Source organism: Melanaphis sacchari, unplaced genomic scaffold (genome assembly GCF_002803265.2).
Source record: "Melanaphis sacchari strain LSU unplaced genomic scaffold, SCAv2.0 Contig2_pilon_pilon, whole genome shotgun sequence".
NCBI lineage: Eukaryota > Metazoa > Arthropoda > Insecta > Hemiptera > Aphididae > Melanaphis > Melanaphis sacchari.
This window is the reverse complement of record NW_020271173.1, coordinates 1,349,447-1,369,763: the sequence shown is the minus strand read 5'-3', so window position 1 is coordinate 1,369,763 and position 20,317 is coordinate 1,349,447. Positions and strand designations below refer to the sequence as shown.

Sequence of the window (20,317 nt, the reverse complement as noted above, 5' to 3'; positions counted from 1 at the left end):
ATATTTATATGTAGGTATATTTAAAGTGTAGCAATATTCTACTATTAGGCGCACTGATAGTTTCAAACCATATACCTACAGCAGATATTTTTACTAAACTATTTTTCCTACCATTCATAGTCATAATTTATGTACAATAAATAAAACATTTAAAAAAAAAATTAACAAAGCCTTGATTTGACAATGTATTAGTGCAATACAATTTAATATTTTGAACTTTAGTCAAATTAATCTAGATAAATAATTACCAAAGGTACTATAATATGATTTATGCATAGCAGATTAATACGAATAATTTTGTATTTAATTAATATATTTTGGGTTGTATTATATTATAAAATAAAATATTGTTCTTTGGTTATAGTTTAATATAAAGTGTAAATAAATGTTAAGTGAATATACATCTATAATAAAAATTATTAACTTTATAATCTATAAAATAGACTACCCATATTTAAAAAAATACCATGAAAATTATTCAATAGTGTTTTGAATATGTTGAAATATTAGAAATATTTTTTTTTTATTTACAATTTTTCTATGAATTTTTTCTATATTAAAGTTTAAAATTATTATTCTAGTTTCAAATAGTCGTATATTACACAAAAATACTTTAATATAACTGAAAAATAATATATTTGGTAGTTAAGAAGCGTAATAGATATATACAAGGATATCGTCTAAATAATAACTAGTTTTTATTAAAAATTATAGAGAATATATAAAATGCTCATTTCAATTACTTGTTAGTTATTGGCAAAATCGGCAAGTGTTATATTGCCCATGTTTTTTTTTCTTTAAATTAATTTTATATTTGTTTTTTACATTATCATACCATCCAAAGGACATTAAAATTAATCATCCTTAGCCATTAATGATAATGTTTTATCAACATTAATAATTTTACAAATTTTCTATTTTAATCAAGCAATTGATTATTGACAAATTATTATCCAGATTTTAGTCCTAGTCTTTTGTCTGGAATAAGGATCTGACAATTTACGTGATATTATTTTTGGTATAATTATATCTAACTGTTATTATATTTTATTAAGTTGATAATTCATTTTATACTTATTAAATATTTAAATAAATACTCCCAATATTGTATTACCACTATTTCATATATGTAACAAGCAAAAAAAAAGGATTTATAAATTAAAATGTTTTAATCTCAAAACATAATATTTTAAACATATTATTATCGAATTAAGCATATGAATATAGCATTTTTGATTATTTTTTATAATTTAATTATGACGTATAATTTCTAAAATCTGAGACTAATATATACATTTTATGTTTTAATATTATATAAAAATTAAACTTAAATTTATATATTTATATTGAACAGCTAAAAATGAGAGAATAATTTTTAGTTATAATTGTATAAACTATGAATAGAATGCTAATGCGAAATTGATTTAAATATAAATTATTTATAATCTATTATTTGGAATATTATTTAAATTATGGCGATCAAATATGTATTTTTAATGTATTTAGTAAATCAATGAAGTTGTTATATACTCATTAATACTTATAAATTATGTCAATGATGTTTTATTATGTTATGAATAATAATTGAATTTATTAACAATTCAATGAAATTTGAAATTTTAAGTATTTTTAACTAGTGATCAAAAATTATTTATAATTTTTTTATAGCTTTAAACATTTAGTACCTAGACTAATTTTATCATTATTTAGACTATTAAGCCTCTTAGATTTCCTTTATGTGAGTATTTTTTTAGCACTAGACATTTATCATCAATTAATATATTTGTCCAACTTAAAATTGAAAAAATGGATATTTTCATTTACGATTTAGGCTGTGCCATATCCAAAAAAATCTACTTTATATCATAAAAACGAAAAGTATTCTATAAATTATTAATATGGGTTAGAAAAATATTATGGAGCATTTCAATATTTTGATTCTTGTGGAGATAGCTAACGTGATGAAGAGAGAACGGAGCTTGGAAGCGTAAAGTAAACATTTTGGATACATATTTTAAATTATTTTTAACGTATTAAAGATATATTTTTTTAGAATATATAATGTTATTGTTATTGTATTTATGAATAATAATATTTTTATTTGTTCTAAAATTTATTTAATTTTTTTATTTATTTTCGATTTAAGAAACATACTGTGGAATTTTTTCCTTAAAACTTTGAATATTATCTATACAATTTAATTTTAAAAGGTGGTTATTTTGAATATATTTTAAGAATTTATATCTATAGTATAAGGTATTTTGCAACTTTAATCACAACATTTTTCTAAGGATTAAGTTCAACTTTTTATATTTTAATGTAGTATATGAAATGAAAGTAGATTAAGTATTTTTGAATTACAAATGCTGTTTTCTGTAATTTATCCATGCCAAATAATCTATTCTTGTCGTTGCAGATATATCAGGTTCGATTTACATGATGTTAGATTCGTGTAATGTTAGTCTATTATTTAGCTAAGCCATTTAAATAAATTATTTAGTTACATGTGTGCCATGTGCATTCATATATTTAAGATATTATTAATGTTTTTGATACAAGTTTCTTTTGATGACTATAAGACTGGCCATTATTGAAACACTTTAAATTGATTCATATTATGTAGTATAAACATCATTAATAATAGCAAACGTCAAATAGTCTTAAAGCTTATTTTCGTTTAAATAATTTCCTATAAGTCGTAACTTATATAAGTCATTTAAAAGACTCGGTAGTTTGATGAGCTTATATTATATTAATTGGGTATATACTTATAAATGAATAAAAAAAATTTGATTTTTAAACGAACATTGTCAAAATGAAATATTTCTTTGTTTAAAAGCCAAAATAACCATAGAACTTCTTAGTCTTAAAGTTCTGCCGGTTAAAAAAATGTTGTTTGGATAAATATTTTATTTCTTATATTTTATAATTATATGGTAAATTTTTATAATAAAAAATATGTTTCAAACTTTTAAACTAATTTATTGTTTCAATTATGAATAAACTGAATATTTACTATATTAAGAATTTTACTTTGATAGAATTTTGTATTACCATAAACCTATTATTGTAATTAATAAAATATTTATTTATGATCATAAACTAATTTATTTATCTAACTGTAAATATAATATGATATGCATAGAAATAAAAAAATATATACATATGATTTTATTAGTTTTTTTAATTAGCTACTAGTAGCTAGTATTAACTATGGTAGCTCAACAATAACATTTTAAAATATACATAGGTTAAGTAAATTTATTTAGTATCAAAAACTAATTTATGGTAAAATATTTTTTAATTATATGTATAATTAGTGTATATATATTATATGTATAAAATAATTAGACTTTATGAAAATAAGTGAAAACCTACATCAATTTTTCAATGTCGAGGAGGTCTTTATTGCGATCGAAAAGAAGAGTGCACTCGTAACGATCGTGTAGATATACCGATAAATAGAAAAAATTATTTCTAATATCTTATGGCCCACATGCAGTAAATAGTGCCAAAAATATTAAAACCATTATTACACACATTTAATACTTATGTATAAAAATACACTTTTCACGACCCCAGTACCCTACAACATGTTACCGTGCCAAATCTGAGTTATTGTTTTACCAGCTTGCACGTTAGTAGGTATTACAAGACGTAAGGTAATTGGTCTATTTTACTTTAATATATAACAAGCCAACATAGTGGGTAAATGCAATATTAATAACAATAAACATATTTTTAAATATTAAGTGACATTTTTTTAAATTTTCTGCTTAATTTTTTTTGCTTTTAATATCTATAATTTTTAATATATTATTGCTAATTCAGTAGAAACTAACTGTAAACATATATTATATTGATTTTAAATAAATAGTTTTCAAATTTCAATAATTAAACAGGTATACATCTAGTAATTTTTTTTTTTTAATTTCCAAATATAGTGATTTATTTAAAACTATAAACCAGCTTTGAATTATTTAAATGCATATTAAATAATAATAATAATAATAATAATAATAATAATAATAAAAATAGTTTAATTATTAATGGAAATGTTAAGGTACCGGAATAATAATACTGTGCGTATTTAAATCGTAAAAGTTATTTTGCCATTTGAAAGTATAAAAATTAAATAACGTTTTTTGCTGGTTTATATTTATAGATAAAAAGATCAAAGTATTTGATTTAAGAAAAGTTTTACTTTTATTACATAATATAATTTCGCTATAAATTTACTATGTATTTTGAATGTTTGTGTTCAAGTGTATGTATAGAGTAGACTATACAAACATTTAAAAATCTAGGAAATATGTCAACATTTTAATATTCTCTCGTCATAAAATACAAATTTTCAATCGAATCTATAAATCATTTAAAACTCATTCCAAACAGCCAAACGCACACACGACCATGGTTCAAAGAAACTTTAGAACGCGCCAGATAGAGCCGCAAGTGTGTTGAAGCTCAAGGGAGGCGCGTTGTTGATCAAAATTCGTCAGTCGTGCCACGCGCTTGGAACGACTAGCACGTCGCGCCGTACACAACGATATAATTCTCGTGATTTTATACGAGTTATGCCGTAATATTTTTATTTATTTCCGGCAAGCGATGACTGTAATCATTATTGATACAAAATCTATCTCAATTTTTCTTCTTCTTTAATTTCAATATATTCAAATTTCCGTGAAGATGTTAGAACAACTAAAAAAAAAGCTGAAAATAAAATAAAAATAAAGTGAGATAATAATTTCAAAGTGATCGTGCAATATAAACACATACAGGTATGTTAGTTTTTAAATTTTAATATAATAATATGTGGTAATTTAACTATTGATGTTATCGTATTAATTATCGGTTACAATGATTAATAAATTTATTTGAACCCGGACATGAATATTATATTCGTGTCAAGAATATTTATAAAAACATATTATTATGTCTGTGTAAAAAACATTTTTAGCGTATTATTTTTTTTAATTTTTAGAGTCTGTAAACAAAAAATGAACTAAAATTTATATAATATATATATACATATATACATATATGTGTGTATATTTATATGTAAAAAAAGTTATAAAAAATTTTTTTTTTTAATAATGGTTTAAAGATAATGCTTTTGAAGTGTTATTAAGTCTATTAATTAACATCAAATTAATTTATATTTCAACGACTTATTTAACAAATAATTACTATTGATTACATCATAATCTTATATGACATATATATTGCAGCTACTTATTATTTGTTTATAATTTTTAAGTATAGATTGGTAATTTATTATTAAAATATGGTTTGTTTTTATAGTATTTTTAAATTTTATAACATAGTTATACTACAAATTAATTTTATAAAATAAAGAAGTTAACTTATTATATTATTATAGTTAACGTATTTTATGAATTGAAAAAAAATAATATATTGATGTTAAATGTTAATAAACGGTGTTAATTAAAATTGATTAATATGTTATAATAAGCTATAACAATATGATTAAATTATCTATTTTTTAATTTTTTTATATAGGTATAATAATATTGTAACTTCTTCTTGTGGATTATGTAGATCTATTTTGTTGTCACATGATGAAGTGCGGGTACATCATGTTGAACGACGAGCAAAGAGGCACATAATTTTTTCAAAATATACTTTAAATAAATTGTTAATATAATTTTAAAGTAAAATTAATAATTATCACTCATAAGGATAATTCCTTATACTTGAGTTTAATAACTAAAATCCATTAATCCGTAAAGTATGGTATCTATGATTTCAGTGCATGTAAATATTTTATAAATGTATTTAATGATATCAGTGAATTCTCTAATAAATATGAAAAACAATGCGTTAAGTCACCTTTAAATTGGAAAAATGAGCAATTAAAGCAATTAATGAGTAAAACAAAAAGAAACACAAAATTTTTCAAAATTATAATAACATAATTTAGTTACAACATTTCTCTCTTAAAAAAAAGAAAGAAAAAAAAAACTAAATAACTTGTTAATGTTATGTTTTGTTTAAAATTTAGACTTGTAAACTTGTAAAATTGAAACAATATATTAATTTTTGAAAAAAAAAAAAAAATTGTTATTCTAAAATTTTAATTATTTCATTGTATGTTCTATATATATTTTTAAGTAGCTTTATTTAAATCAGCTTTAAAAAAATCAATAATGATAAATCATAACGTTTAAAATATGATTCTGCAATTATTTCACATTTTTCGTAGTTTGTTTGTAGTTTTTTATCAAGTATGTTTCAGAGAAATCAAAAATATTAAAACATTAACTTTACTCAATTTAAGATCGATAGATCAGATAGATCACTATAACACTTTTTTTAAAACATAAATCACTGAGATATAGATAAATACCTAAATGGGTTGTATTTAAAATAAAGTTGTACGTGTTGGTTTTTTTTTTACAAAACTTGAACACATTTTTTCTTTAAATCTATATTTGTTCATATGGATTTAAACACATAGTTCAAATTTGAATAACTGTCATTAGCTTTATGTATTATTTTTTTCCAAGCAATTATCATTGTTATATAATTTTTATTATATAAATTAATTTTTTTTTTTGGCAGGTATTTTATTATATTTTAAGCCAAGTACTAAAGCTATATTTAATAAATATGAGGGTTTGTTATTTATGATTCGAGAAACTTTTTTTGAAGCTATTAAATGCTCAAAGATTTTTTTATTTTCTTTAATTTATTTTATTTCAAATTTTCTTCAAACATATTTTTGATTAATAATATTTATTTTTAATGACATTTGAACGTTTTGGGATTTAAAGTTTTAAAATTTATATTTAATAACCTTTTGTAACTAAAGTAAATTAAATATTTGCGAGTATGCGACCATAACTTAACCATAAAATCATAGGCGATTTTTTAAAACTTCTTCTAATTAAGTTTTCTAATATAATTTTTTAAACATTAAAATATAACAATATACAGTGGAACCCCAATAATTCGAACTTTTATAAGTCGAATTTTCAATAACTCGAAAGAATGTCTTGGCCCCTACTTTATAACATATCATATGTGTAGCCTCTGTAAGTCGAATTTTCGATTACTCGAATTTTTTTTTCGCCCCCAACCGATTTGAATTATCGAGGTTCCACTGTAGTATTTAATCATGTTTGATGGCTTTGTTTATTTTGTATTTACTTAACAGTGTAATTGTAAATACTGATTAAACACATAAAAGCATATAACGTATTTTAACTATGTTAATAAAAGTAATTTTTGTCGCAAAAGAAAAATGTGAAATTTTTCATCATCGATTTATTTTTTATATGCATTATCATCTAATCAGTTAAATGTTTAAAATACGTTTTAACATACAGTTTTTAGCAAAAAATCGTTACACCAAGCTGCAAAAATAATGTTTAAATATATATATAATTGATGTTGGTTCTTCTTTTACTTTGTTGTACTCTTCATTTTACTCGATGCTTTGTTTACTATCACAATGTACCATACACATAAAATTCCAAAGTTCATTGAACACGAGATATGTGTCGGAAGTGAACATTAGGTAGCGTCTAGATGGAGGATAAAATTATTTCGACCCCGTTATCATTAGACGATTCTTAAAACAGTATATTTGGTAAATAGTGTCGTTAATTTTTATTTAAGCCGAACGGAATGGATTAGTGTTATTATTGTACAGCTGCAGCACATATATGATGATGGGTTTTCAGTTTCATATTCAACAATGACCAACACCATTTATTTTTTCTAACAGAACGATTAAAAATATTATGTGATGCAAGTACCCATATAAAATAGTTTTCGTATCAAATTAACACTAGCTGTATTTATGTTTTGTTGAACACCTATTTAATCTGTTTAAGATATCATTTTTATATTTTGCCATTAAGTTGTTTTATTGTCTTTTGTTATTTTTGTTAATTAATTTATTCCTTTTTTTTTACAATATTTTCGTTACTAGTCTACACACGTTTTTCGTTTTAATGTATAGCAAAATATTTACTTTATTATAGATGGTATATTTCTTTACACTATTTACAGTGCGCTATAAAACAAGATGATTATATTTGGTACGTATATTTCCTATAGTCATGGTTAACTGAAATATGTTGACAGAGTATACCTACTTATTTTTATAGAGTATTGGGTATCGGCGTTTTAACGTGTTAGTAGTCGTGAGATGAGATAAATTGTTTGTTGTTATTATTTATCTATGACTTTAGTATATTTTGTACATTTTACCTATATAAATTATAATATATTATATATGTTTACAAGCAAGTAGAGGTGTACGCGTTAAAAAAAAAATAAAAAATAAAAATATATTTCTAATCTAACAAATATGATTTTTTGTGTTTTGGGTAATTTTTACTTTCAATAGTAATATTACTATAAATATACAACGAATAAAGATGATATTTATTAATTTATATAATAAACTGTTCAAAATTATTTTAATTTAGTTCTAATTTTGTTTAAACAACTATTTTGGAATGTATTTTGTACATAATGTTATTATATACAATATACATTTATTTGGATTTATAATACTTTTAAATTATCAAGTGTGGTAGATCACTGGTTGGTAGGTCAAGTTCATGTTGTTGTTTGTTTTTTATTCAAACTGGACCTTGTCTTAAATTTCTTGCAACATATTTGCTCCAAGATGGAAATGATTGAATGGTGAGTTTATTTTTATTCATTGGTATCAGAGTTCATATATCACTATGTGGTATTTAATATAAAAGGCTGTCGTCACGATTTATTGTTAAACATAATAATAATAATAATAATAATTATTATTATTATTATTATTATTGTTATAACCAAACTAACGATTTAAGAATAAAAATATTATAAGAATTCAATATACTAAGACATTATTGGGTTTTAAAATTTAATACACGATGCTTAGGTAAATATCTGTTTAAAACATTAACTTTCAAACAGTATTGGGAATAGATTAAAATAATAAAATAAATAAAGCTTTAAAACATAAAATATCGTCTATCACAATTCACAATGTTTATGGTTGTAGATGATAATTTATCAAAATATATTTGCAAATAGAATCAAATATTATTATCTCAAACGTTATGCAATTTAATATGTCAACTGAAAATTACATTATTTAAGTTGCACGTATTTAAAAGTACATTATTATTGTTATATAAATCATAAAATATTTTTACAATCAAAAAGACTATCAAAATACTTTTGAAAATAAAATTAATGGTGAAACAGCATTTACATTTTATGGTTTTACAAATATTAATTGCTAATAATTATAAATTTTGGGAATAATAAATTAGATGAAATTGAGAAAGTAAAATATTTATTGACAGTTATGCATATATAAATGCCCATATATATTACATACATAAATAGCGTTTTCATATTATTGTTAACTTAGTATACTTTTGAGACGTTATGTTGAAATTAAGATTATTTGTTATCGATAAAAAGTTTATAATAATGTGAAAATGCTTAACTCCCTCGAGCATTTTTTCAATAAAAAAAAAAAATAAATAAATAAATAAAATAGAACTATGCCAGTGTTTATTTTAAATACATACTAAAAAAATATTGTCGATTTTATTGGTGTAATATGGTATAATGAAAGTATAGCTTTCATTACTTTAAATAAATAAATAAATATATATATATATATATATTATATGCTCTAGCTTATTCATTATATCGAAATAAAATATATTATTTAAATTTATTGTAATTAAAAAGTGCAATAATTGTATTAGTTACATAATGGGCAATTAAAATTACATGTAGGTAAATTAGTTCAAATTTTGCTATTCATATTTTTTGGTTTCATATGAACAATGATATTAAATAAATTCTTTAAGATAGAGTGTAAAATATATAATATTGTCGTTATAATTGTAGAAACAAAAATTAATACATTCAGCTTCACAAACCCAACCTATACTAAAAAATTAAAATCAAATGACATGCTTTTGAGTTATAATTAAATACGATACCTAGGTCTAAAGTTTGTACACAAGGTATGATTTGTACTTATTCGTTGATAATATTCACTTTTCTTTTGTACAAGAAGTTAGCACAAAATAAATATTTACATAGTTAAAATATTCAAGTTAAGATAGTTTTTGTCCGCCGTTTTAGAATTGTACTGCAATGATGTTAAAACTACTCTCTGTATTTCATTTATTGTAACTGTTAAAATTATTGCATTCGAATTCATTACAACAAATATTATAATGAATACAATTATCTACGTTTTCTTAAAAGATTTTTCAATATTTAAATTTATATTAATGTTATTAAAAGTTATAAATAACTTAAATAGTTTCACTGTGTCATAATGGTATAAACCATTTTAAAATGTTTGATTAAATATTCTTTATCGATCGTTAAAATAGAAGTTTAAATTTTAGTGATTTTTGGCACTTTATTCCGAAGATGTGATAACATAGACGAATAAGAATATTACCTTTAAACAAACTAATATAAACTTTGATAAAATCTCAACTTTTTCATTTTGTCGATGAATATAGAACATTGGTAATCGAATTACGTTTCTACAAAGAGCCACCCATATCCAAAGTATCTCACAACAAACTTAATTCTTTTAATATTGGATAAGTTCCCATTTTTTATTTGCATCAGTATATTTATGAAATGTCATAGAAAGTTCTTAATTTTTGAAATCGCTGAAAATAACAATTTTATTGAATTAAAAAGTTTTAAAATACTATTGGAAGGAGAATATCCACCTTAGGTCGACTTAAAAAAAAAAAAAAATTGGGGGTAAGTTTTTTTTTTTGTTATTTAACCATGTCTACCTACTTGCCTAATTTACCAATATTCAAGAATTGAAATGTATGAGTAAAACAACTATAATAGATTTTGTGTATAGATATAAAGAATTCCTATGCTTTGCTTTTCCTCTACTTTAATCGGCGATTTTTAAAATATGAAATATATAAACATTTTCTGAATCATTACTGTAAAATAAAGGAAAGATTTTTGTTGAAAACCAGTAGTTTTCATTACTTTAAAACTCAATAACGAGGATGATAATTTTTATGTTAATGAATACATTATATAATTAGTTTTATATTATTAAAATATTTAAATTGAAATACATTGTCCTGTGGGTACCGAGGATTAAACTTATTTAATTTTTTTTTATATATTTAGTGTTTTGACACGATCAGAGTTTTTTGATTAAAGAACGGATCTGCAGATACTTTGATAGAATAATAATATTATTCTAAAACACTGTACTATTGTAGATATAATAAACTTATTCCAATAAATTTAGTTCATTTTATACGTACACATTTTGAACTATGATAAATTAATAAATGTTTGGTTTGAAGTAGGTATATAAAATGTATAAACACACTTAAAAAGATAAAAAATGGTTTACTGTATTATTTACGGATTTCGAATTTCTTGTACTATTTAAATGTAAAAACAAATATGTTTAAAGACAAGAAAACATGAAAATAGAAATTCAAATGTTTGTTTAGTATCGCTTTTTTTTTTTTAACAAAATATATTAATTTTTAATATTTGATTATAGTAAAATCATTAATACATTTCAATAAACAAACTAACATAATTATTGTCAGTACCCAGGCTGGTCCCGAATAAAGAAACGTCTATTTTATGTAGGAACCTACACTATCACAAAGTCTCAAAAGTATACAATTAATTTATCATTGATAATTGAAATCAGGATAATATAATTAACGCAAATACAAATCATTAAGATTGATGTCGTTTCGTTAATGGATATGTAATCTAAGCGCGATAATTTAAAAGAAAACGAATTATTTTTTATTGAAAACAATAATAAAAGTATAAATAGGTTAGGTGTATTTTGTAATGCACCTTATACCCTATATTATGTTATTGTAATACATAATATGTTCTAGTTGTGATTAGTGTAACGCAATATATTAGATATATTTTGAAATTACTTTGATAATAATATCGACTAGCTAAACTTAAATTCATATCTTGATATATCATTTTATGGTTAATAAATATTTATATTGTTTTTATTTTTATTTTTGTATAAGAACTTTTTACCTCCAATTTAAGCTTTTGATTAAAAAAAAACAAGAAAAGAGGAAATTTATTATATTAAATAATATTTGAAAAAAAAATATATCATTTGTAAAATTTACTTTATTGTTATTAATTTTTTTTTTATGTATACATATATTGTCTGTAGATATTATTTTGTGTTGTTTAATAAACTAACAAATATAATTTCTAATTATCATTTATTTTTAAATTGTTGTTATTTTTTATTTTATCAATTATGAAATTTAATGTATTTTATATTACCTATTATAAATGATTTTAAAATTTACATATTACATATTTTAATAAATTCTAAAATCAATGTTATAACCAAAAACTCAAAAGTTAATGATAAAATGTACAGTTTAGTATAGTAATATTTATAGCTTTCAATAGAAAATAGTTGAAGTGAAGAAAAATCGTATTGAGAGGAATATAGATACTAAACAATTATAAGTTCACTAAACTATAAATACATTTTAAACATAATATCATATTTGAATCATAAATACCTTTTTTATTTTGTTTTAAGCAACCATGTAGTTTAAAAACCACGGTTTTTACACACTGTGATATTTGCTTGATAATTATTTGTATAATATTTATACTATTTTAACCATCTCTGAAATTACATTTAAAGGGGACGTAAAACTATAACTATAATAAGAAGAGGAACTCTGTTTTTCTGCGTCTTCTCTTCTTTAACTATTAAATATTATCTGTATTATCGTACGTATAAAAATATTCAAGCATATTTGAAATTATCTAAATAGTTACATAAATAATTATCTCTCGTGTTCTATCGACAAGTGATATGTGTTTTTATATTGATTTGTTTATTTTTGAGTAGGTAATAAAATCTACTTTAATCTCCAAGATACTCATCCATCATGCATATTATATTGAAATATATATATATATATATATATATTATATATATCCATTATAGATTATAATAGTAGACGAGTAATATTTCAGTGTTTACTTGGTCGTATTCACTAGTTTATAAACTAGAACGTGAATAAAATAAGACATAAGTATATATCAAGAAAACTTAGTAATACAAATTTTTGATCAGAAAAAAGAAATTAGTTTATTTAACTTTAGAATATTGGAATATTTAAAATATTTAATTATTTATTGCAACAATAATATACATTACATATTTTAAAAATTATTAAAGTAATATTAATAAATAATTTATAAATTAACAATAATAAGAAAGTTTACAATATTGCAACACTCCCAAAAAACAGCTTGTGCTCCAATGTAGTATTATAGTAAAGTTATAATTTTGTTTGTTTAAAAATGTAACATTTATAGACTCGTTTATAGAAAAAAGTTTAAATTGAAAATTGATAAAACTATTGTATTTAAAAAAAATAAAGGAATGTGCGTATAAAATAATTTGATAATCAATTCTTTATTATTAGTTGTAAGGGCTTTCAAGTAAGATAATTTTTAATAATATTTTTTCAGAATTACTTACATTATAATAAGGAGAAAAGAAAATATCATAATGGTGCTCTTCAGTATTTACAGAACCAAAAATCGATTCATTTGTTATTTGTTAAAGACAATAAGAATATTTTTTTCTTAACTTTGAAATTTATTTTAAATAATAACCAATCATTTTTTTGTTTGTAAAAAAAGGTAAATAAAATGATCAAGATATTTTAATTTTAAGTCGTTCATTTTAAAAAAGAAATATTTATTTAATAATTTAATAAATATTAATAAAATGTAAATACATATATTTTATGATTTTCTGTGCATTATATTATTTCCATTTGATAAGATTAATAAATGAATCAAAAAAATAAATCGGTAATTAAACGTAACCACGTTTAACTTTTTTAAATTTGACCAAAAATCGTCTCATTTTTGCGTTGCATACTTATATTATTATATGAATATGATATATGATAATTCCAAAATTAAACCAATTTTAGTCATTAAATTCATGGCTTGTTTGAGTGTTAATTCTTTGATTTAACCATTGAAGTTTTTAGACGTTAGGTAGTTAAATCTCCCAACACTAAAAGAGGTTAATTTTTTTATCCCATATTCTATTTGATTAAATTTATATGAAATAATATTTCTAATAGTTACTATTAAATAACTACTATGGTGCCTAGAACATTAAAAAGTATTAATACACATTACACCTAATTTTTTTATTAAATTTATTTTTACTAAAAATAGTTTGCTTATCATATTTTATGATTTAAAATTATTCTAATAAAATGTAAAGTGTGTAGTTTATTTTTTTTCTAATAAAATACTGTGAATGTTGATAATGATTGGACTTTGCTGTTTTACTTCTTGTAATTGATATAGCTACAATAGTCTTGAAAGTAAGGCTTATTATTTGGACACGTATGTTTGTAGCGTGATGACAAGAATAATTATTTATAGTATTTTATACATAGCAAATACATATTAAGTATTTTATTTGATGAGACTACTAGTAAATATATTTTTAACTTTAATAATATGAATAGGTGAACTACGTAAATAAAATTATTCTTAAGTCTAAATTATAAACGAATAACATATTTTAATATTTTATAAGCTCAAAAATAAAATTACTTTCACGAAATTTGTAGTGTCAACATTTTAAAATATATTTTTGTTATTGTTTATTAAATTTTTTAATATTAATCTATAATTTAATTTATTATATATTATGTTGATATTTTAAATGTTTTATTTTAAATTTCAACCCCACAATTAAAAGGTTTTTTGTTTTTAAATTTTATTTTTGTCAACCATTTTCGATTGGAAGGACATTTTTTTTTGTGACTTGTGGTTTAAATTGTTGATAATTTAATAGTATACCTTGGACAATAATTAAAATGAAACTGACAGAGAACGTTTTATGTAAAATTAATTTAAAGTATGCCTGTAAGTTGTAATAGAAGTGACAAACAATTTTAAATTGCTATGCGTCATACAATAACCATTAGTTTGGTTTAAAATATTTTTCACCGAAATGTTTAGTATAAAAGTATACAAAATGCTACTTAAATTTCAAGAGTTATAAGTTTATCTTGTACATGTTCGATACAACTTCACCAATGGCTTAGAACTTAAGATTCATAAATAATATAAGTAACATAATTTATTTATTTTATTCAACAGATATTATATAAATTCATATACTATTGGTTGTGCTGGTTTAGACCATTCAAATGTTCATATTATGTTATATCTGATAAATATATTAACGATCGCTTGCCATATTTATATAATCCGATTGAAAATGATGAACTTATCGTTAAAAAAATAAAAAAACCCCAAATACCGACTAAAATTTTATTGCATTATTTGTGTTTCATGTAAATATCATGATATTTTTTTACTCTAGTGGTACTTATTCGTATATATTTGAGACTAGCTTTCGGTCGAGCAACATAATGCATTTGGCTGATCACCAAGACGAACAACACGCATGATTTAAAATAATAAGTTCCTACCTATATGATCAAAGAGAATGGAAAGGGGTATCTTTTCATATTACCTCTGTGTACGTATGCCAATATTATTCACATGCATTCTAGGTAAATGAACAAGACGAAAAAATTAACGATGGAAGAGTTATAGTCGTACACCTTTATATTGCATTTATATAATAAATTGCGTATTGTATAATCTATATTTATAAAAAAATACTTATGAAACACATTTTTAAAGTATTTAAATACTTGAATAAAAATGTGAAATAAGTATTTAAATTAATTTTCTAATATTTTTTTAGTTAAAATAATACAAATATACATTAAAATAATATTGAAAATATTTTTTAATATTTACTTGTCTACTAGAACTTTCTAAAACCGAATTTGTGTATGTAGGAGTTGTTGTTGTTTTTTTTTTTTGTTTGATAAGTAAATATTTGTATACGATGATTTGATATTTTTTTACAGCTGTCATACAGAGATGTGAGTCTTGGACCGTGTAAATGCGTTTCATATACCATAATATACAAGCTAAAAATACCTCCTGCGTGGTTTACTGTACAATTTTACAAATTATTCGTAAAAAAAAAAACAATAATCATTATATAGTTTATATGCATAGGTATTATAATCATGTGATATAGATATTAAACAAACAGTATGAATATAGAAAGTTTAATAATGTATTTATGACTTATAAGAGCTAAATAATATTATTAAAAGGGTTTTATTTTCTTATAATAATGTACTATATTATGTTTTTGGTACCTATCTATATCGCAGTGTTTTATAATTTTTTTTTTTTTATGTTTGCCGTTTGTCGTCAAAACAGTTTTTTATTTTTGCATTATTTTAATGACCTCACACTGAATAGTGTTTATTTTAAAAACGTATACATTTTTATTGCGTGAACAAAAATAAAGGTATGCGTGTACTTACCCACTTCACGATTATTAAATTAAAAATAACTATTGAATATTTATTAAATAAAAATATTATCAATCAGTAATACTGTCATTAACTAAAAACTATTTTTATCGTGTGTATTATGATAGAATATCAACAAGTTATAATACTGACTAAGTATTATAATATAAATAAATTATCATCGTAACGTACAGACTGCAAAGTCAATGAGCTAGTATGCTGGAGTAAAAACCGACGGAGAATCCGTTGAACAAAAAATGTATTGTTCATAATATTTGTATAAAAGAAATGGTGTGTATCTATTATACTTTAGTATGTTCTACATAATACATGATATAATACTCGTTAAAACCATTCGAAGGTTGCAACAGAATACGAAAATAAAAGATCTCTACGTAGTCTTCATGAACGGTATGTAGGTACCTATAATATTATATTATATACAGTTATACTTTATGCAGGGAACATTAAACCGGGTATACGTGTAACATATTTTGTTGAGTACTTACGCCGGTTAAACTTATTCCATTATGGGTTGCGCTATCGCGACACAATATAATAATTCGATGAGAAAAACTTGGACAATATAATAATTTGTTTTATTAGGTTATATGAAGTGGAGGTGATGATGTTTAACATAATAATATAATGCCCGTGAAAAATCCAGACAACAGTGGGGTACAAACTCACAGTCTATACTGCAGTGTCTATTTGTATATTGTATAGGTATGAGTATCGTCTAAAGAATATACGCTGGTACAGTACACTTTTGCGTAATGAGATTTACTCGTATTAATAAAGTACTAGGGAAGTATTGTGTGTTTAATTGGCCGCAAAATTTTACTCTTTTATTTAGACAATAGACATTTTGCAGGATATCTCTCTAAGCGTATATACATACTTAGATAAACGTTAGCTCATTGATGTTACGTTTTAAATGGAAACTTTTAGGATAAGACTTTTCAGTATATTTTATAATATTTTAACAGTGCGTTGTACATAATTAACAATGTAGATTTAAAGCTTAAGTACAAGATTTTCGTTCTCGTGAAGTTATTTATTTATTTTATTTTATGCGAAAACAATTTTGTTTTGGTTTTACTAAAATGTTATAATATGAGTCAGGTATGTGATTACTCAATACTATAATACTATTTACATTTATAATAAGCGATACATTTTATATATAAATTAAAATGCAAGTATTATTTTGTATTCTTTTTTAATTTATTATAATATTATGTAGTGATGTAGTTGACATAAAGTTAAATAATTATGGGAGAAAATTGAGTCATTTAGAAATTTGCGTAGAAGATATTCCAGATACTTAAATATCCAAATGGTTTGGTAATTTTGTGGGGATATTATTTTGATTAAAAAATAAATTTATTATTTTAATAATTTATGTTATATTTACCGTGTAATTTATTTATTGTCGTAAGTAATTCTTATTTTTTACATAATTTAAGTTAATATCATTCATATTACATTGCAGTACACTTTCTTATTCTGAAACGCATATTTATGTATAAGGATGGTTTATATAATCGCGTATTTGGTGAAAAGTGTGTATTCTTGTTTTATTTATGAATATGATCAGTAAAAATGTGTTGAAAAACCTATTGTACTACTAAAATGTACAAAAGACCGAAGTTCTACGAAATGAATGAATTATTCAACAAATAATTTACACTGATAAGCTGATATAGAATTTAAATTTAAAATTATTTTTATTTTTATGTTAGTACATTCACTTAATTACAATTATTATTTAACTAAGGATATTAGTCATGGAGATAGTTGATATTATTTTGTCTTTATTCTATACTTAATATTTTTTTATAAGGTTGCTAGGAATATTTGAATATAAATAATTAATAATGTATATTTATAATATGTGAAATATTTTTTTAGATTTTTTATCATATAACTTATAATTAATTTAAGCAATCATTAAACATTAATTGTTTATATGGGGTCTTAAAATTTAAAAACATTATATTATGAATATTACATTGGGTTAAATTTTAAGCTGTGTACAGGTTTCTTTTAGATCGTTTGTTAAATGTAATAATTTAAACGATGAAATAATATTTTATATAAAGTTATAACTTTGATTTGTACTTAAAAAAAGAAAGTGCTGTATACTTTTTTTCTTTATAGTATAAATTCGTATTAAATAGATTTTTATTATTTGTTTGGTGATTCAATTATTGAAACTATAATGATTTTATAATATAATATATACAAAGTTAAGAATTTGTGGCAACTAATTAGAATGCGTATAAATCTTATTATTTTATTAAAAAAATCAACAAATGAAAAAATTTAACTAAATAAATTATAATCTAATTTTATATTTTATAATATGATAATAATATATTACGTGTATGTATTAAGTATATTTAGATATTAGTTTTATAATGGTTAATGCTGATTATAATAGCATACTATTATTGAGGGATTTTCATCCACTAAAATAAATGAAAAGTTTTTTTGATAAATACATTTTGTACGTGATAAAGAGAAATATATTTCATCTACAAGTTTGTTGGACGAGTACAATATTTTCATTTAATTCAATCAAATAAAATAATGATTATCAATTTTAGAAACATGATATTGAAAAGTGTAAGAATCAAAGAATAAACATTAAGTAATTTCAACTTTTCTGAGCGATCAATCATTCGAATAATTTATTAAATATTTCAGCTACATGTGTCGAGTTTAAATAAAAAATAAAAACGAAAACAGTGTTTTAACGTATTAAAATAATATAAAAACATTGAATATGGATTTGATATTAATTTAGTCATTTACGCGTATAATAGGTATTCTTGAATTTTAACAGTGATCAAACAGTTTCTTCATAATTTGGTTTTTATTTAACATATATTTACACATATTTTTAATAATGTACAAAGTAATTCAGTGATTCATTGAAATGATTATTTTACTTGATTTGCCTGATCCCCATAATATCGTTTATACATACTTAATCGTAAAATGAATATTTCTTAAAGAAAATACATAAGTTAATGCATTTTTAAAATTAAGTAAAATTTAAATTTATAATATAAAATTATTTGAAACCTTTTTCATTAAACTGAAGAATAAAAAAAAAAAACATTGTAAACTTAAAATGGATGCTTGGCTCAAAATATAAAAAAGACATCTAATGAAAATCAAATATGTATTTGATATACAAAAATAAATTAAAATTAAAAAAATAAATGCCTAATTAATATTGTAATTTCAAATAAAAACATTAAATATATACCTTTGTATTGGGTTTTTTAAATTTCAATTAAAGTGATGCATAATATTATGCTGTTTTTAAGATTTTTTAACCAAGAAAAATAGTGGGTTTTCGTTTTAATTATTATTTAAAGATTCTAGTGCTCAAGTTGAATAGTACTAGACCATTAAAATTTTTATATTTATTTTAAATTGGTTAATGATTATTTTGTTTTTATCTCTATATTTTTAGGTTTGTTTCTTTTGATTAATTAAAAGTCATTATATATGTGTGTACGACATTATTAGTGAGTACGTATAGTATTTTTTTGTATCTTCTTTATTTTTATTAATATTTTTATGCTAGAGTTACAAATATAATATAGTATTAAATTAATTTGTATATAAAAAAAAGCAACTTTCTAATTATATTATTTAATTCTATAAATACAATCGTATTAAAAATCTTGGAGAAATTGCATTTAGTTCATTATTATATGTTTTAAGTAAACCTAATCATTGTTTATTTAATGAATTTTAATGAAAAATGGATCATTGTTGATACCTATTAATAGTTCAAAATAATACAAAATATTTTGAATATAATAGAC

The 20,317-nt window shown here is 21.8% G+C and overlaps 1 protein-coding gene across 1 annotated transcript in view; it reads left to right on the top strand.

The window, feature by feature from the left end:
* Positions 1-4,516: 4,516 nt before the first annotated feature.
* LOC112596039 (lutropin-choriogonadotropic hormone receptor-like) overlaps positions 4,517-20,317 on the top strand; it is a 126,426-nt gene continuing 110,625 nt past the window's right edge. The window contains 1 exon segment of the mRNA XM_025341487.1: positions 4,517-4,784. The gene's annotated coding sequence lies outside the window, so the exon portion shown is untranslated.